General features: G+C 40.8%; 1 long non-coding RNA gene across 1 annotated transcript in view; it reads left to right on the top strand.

The window, feature by feature from the left end:
• Positions 1–1,947: 1,947 nt before the first annotated feature.
• The window catches only part of LOC107201047, a 14,048-nt gene continuing 12,335 nt past the window's right edge, over positions 1,948–3,660 (top strand). Inside the window, exon 1 of the long non-coding RNA XR_001519975.1 lies at positions 1,948–2,953. This is a non-coding gene — a long non-coding RNA (uncharacterized LOC107201047). The remainder of the gene's footprint in view (positions 2,954–3,660) is intronic.

Here is a 3,660-nt window from a genome sequence, read left to right as displayed (position 1 = left end):
GTCAGCAGCCGTGGCCCGGCCTCAGCCAGGGCCCTGTGGCCTCCTGTCCCCTTTGGTGTCCGGCCTGGCCTGGCCAGGCCATGCAGGCTGCTGCAGAGCAGGGCCGGCCCGCCCAGCACCCACTTACTCTTCAAAGCTGGAAGCAAGAGAGAGCTTTCCCAGGCTTGCCTGTCTTTAAAACGTGGAATTCACAGAGGCAGAGCCACCTTCTAAATGGTTTAGTAGGTGGCCTATTCTCAGAGTTACCCAGCTATTGTTTTTTTTCCAGGCACAGAGGAAGATCTTAGCAGTTTCTGAGAAACACCATTTTCATGAGTGGCTTCTTCCCTCCTAACCAAGTATCAATTAATGCAAAACCAAAACACCAGCCAAATATTCCGAAAACACTGAAGCAAACTTCGGAGCTTCTAAGAAAGATTACCCGTCCAAATGTTAATTTACATATTATATTTCCTCAAATAACCTTTCTATATTATTCTCAATAAAGAAATGCCAAAACCAATAAAAAACCAAAACAGATGCACCAAAATAATGAAGTAGGAATTTTAGATCCAGGTTAATCCAGAAGTTTTAGCTTAATTTACTTAATTTGATTATTTTAATGTGAATGAGCCACCTGAATAGCTTTGCTGAGCAAGGCTTCCTCGTTGAAGTTCGAAAGATTTTGAGTTTTTAAGGAACAGACATTAAAATACAGCAAAGGGTAGAGAATAGACATCCAACTCAGTTTCCAGAAGCGGGAATTGGTGAGGTATTTCTGATCCATCTCATAGGATATGTTATAGGTATTTATAGTCTTATGATTGTAATTGTTAGTTTGTTGGTATGTTCTTGTTCTCCCCTATTAACTGTATTGGTTTTGACCCCAGTTGTCAATTATGTAAACCCCTCCCCTTATTCTCGAACCTTCCCTGCCCATCACCCTGGCCTGCCCTAATCCCCTATCCATCATTGTAAACCCGACCCTTTCTTCCAGAACCTTCCACGCTCCTCACCCCTAGTTCGGTTCGTGATTGGTTCCCTAGTTGCTGTCCCGCCCATGACATGTCCCTATTGGTTTCCAGTAGTGAAATCACCTCCCCTCACTCCCCCTCCCCTGATCCCTCATTGGACCCTGAGTTGTACCCTCCCCTGGGGATGGAGCAGTATATCACCTTGTGCACAGGTGTGTTGGGGGGCTCTCCTTTCTCGTCAGGTTGTGAGTTGCAGGGCTTCAGGCTAGCCTGTCTTCCTACTCCTGTTGGTACCTTTTTTTTTATGTCATCGAATAAAGGTTTGGCTACTTCTTCTAACATCCAGAAGAGTCCAGACCCTTGTTTTTGACAGGATAGATTTAAGTAAAGACCTCAGAGAATCTGATCCTTACTGTAAACTTCTCTTTCAAAAAAGGAGACCTATCTTCATGCACTACTTTCAACCTTAAAAAGTACTAACAAAATTAAAAATTATTCTCTTAAACAAAAACCATTTGAAAGTCATTTGACACATGCAGTTTCCATCTCACGGTTAGCAGAGCTGCTAACAGCAATTTCAGTGGATTCTGGAAAACACACAGAGTATTTCAAAGCCCACAGCCCAGTACCCTCACTAGGCTATCCAAGGCAGAACATCTACTGATTGTATCTTGTTATCTGAATCAGATCACAAATTTCTGCTTATATCAGCCAAAAGAAGAAAACTATTTCAGACTAAGAAATGGAAATATAATGTTCTCCTTTCAGTGCCAAGAAAATATTACAGTAATCACACACAGTTGTTCTCTAGGTGCACAGAGCAAGAGAAGATTTGAAGCACCCAGTCTGTACTAATGCAAAATTGCATTCAGCTACTGACAAATCTAAATATGTCATCCTGGTACCATTCATTGACTTGCCATTGCAAATCTGCAGATGTAAGTCAGTGATTATGCACTGCAGATGGACATGGAATTGGCTCAATTTTGTCTAAACTCTATTGCCGATCTTCTGGATTTTCTGAGGGCTTTTTTTTTTGTTTGCTTTGGTTTGGGGTATTTTTTGGGGGGTGGCAGTATGTGCATGTGTGATCATTTGTTTAATTTTGGGATAGTTTCTGGTTTTGTTATGTTGTCTTAAAAGATTAGAGATGTCTTTCCTAGTTCTTTATTATTAGCTAAATAAAATTCCTTACAAAGAGTTGGCTACAGTAAGGACTGATACTGTCCTGGGTAGTATATATTTTAAAGTGTTCAGCCATTTTCAAAATAGACTGGAAGTAATTCAGTTCCAAAAGATTTATAAAACCTTGAAATTCAGTTTAGTCAAGAAGATTTCCAAACACGTGTTCATTAAAGCTGCAGCAAGAGTACAGCTTACTAAATGAAGTAAACACAAGAGTTAATGAAGGCTCTTGAATATTGGTGAAATATTTAAGTCTTTATAGGAACTTCAAATTATGAATATTACTGGCAGATTAGCTCTGTATTATTGAAGTTTAAACAATGACAACAATAAAATTTTCATTATTTTGTTCACTGACAAAACTCTGCAAATAATTTCTGCTGATTAAGTCTATTTTCTGACACTTTAACCAAAATCTTCTATGTACTCAAGAGGTTCTCAAAATGTTATTTCTAGTTGGAAACTGAGATTAAAAATGTCACTCAACAGCAGCAACAACAGAAGCTATTGCATTGTCTGGATGGTACATATTATTGCTAATGGAATACATCAGGCAAACTTTCACAGTATGATCAGTGCATTTTATACAGTGGAAATGAAAAACAACACTGCTCTTGTTCAATAGCTATTCTTTTGGAAGGACTTCTCTGTTTATGAAGCAGAAAATTGCCAAGTAGACATACCAGTAATAGTGAGTAGATGACTTTTAAACTTTTATTCCACAGATTTTTACAGACTCATCAGACACAACAATAGAAGAGAAACACAGAGGAGAAACGAAATTCTCTTCACTGCTGAAATCGCTGCTCTATGATGTATGTCCTGCGACTGTCTTGAAGTGAGACATAGTAACAATCTGTACTTAACTGCATTTATGACAGAAAGTTTTCTATTACATAAATTTATTTTTTAATTAGATATAATGCATATCACATGTCTAATATTTTCATGTGGAAATACACCCAGAGACAGTGTTGCTCTTGATTGGGAGACATATTAATGCCTCCATAGTTTGTGGCTGGTTTGCTGTTGCTTCAATGAAATGCAGTATTGCTGGGTGTGAAGTGCGCAAAACTTTACTGGTCTCAGCCAGACCAATAGTGTCAATAAATCTTACGTGCTGGGAATGTGGCCTCAGGAATGTTCTCCTTGAACTCAGCCAAACTTAGAGTGCTGAACTCGTTCTAATCAAAAATTGAGCCCAGCTGCCCCCAGGCCCCATGATCACAGAAACACAGCTTGGCTGGGAAGGCCCTTACAAATTGTCATGTCCCAGCCCTGTTGGCAAGGGCAGGAACACTTCCTATTAGGCCACATTGCTCCAAGCCCCATCCAACCCAGTGTGGAACTCTGCCAGGGACGGGACAACAACAGCTCCTGTGGGCAGTGTGGGCCGGGGCCTCACCAGCTCCAGAGGAAAGAATTTCTTCCACACCACCAGCCTAAGCCTGCCCTCTATCAGTGGGAAACCACTGGCCCTGGTGCTGTCCCTGCAGGCCTTGCAAACAGCCCCTGTGCTGGG

The sequence above is a fragment of the Parus major genome, chromosome 2 (genome assembly GCF_001522545.3).
Source record: "Parus major isolate Abel chromosome 2, Parus_major1.1, whole genome shotgun sequence".
Taxonomy (NCBI): Eukaryota; Metazoa; Chordata; class Aves; order Passeriformes; family Paridae; genus Parus; species Parus major.
This window is presented reverse-complemented; position numbering and strand designations above follow the sequence as displayed.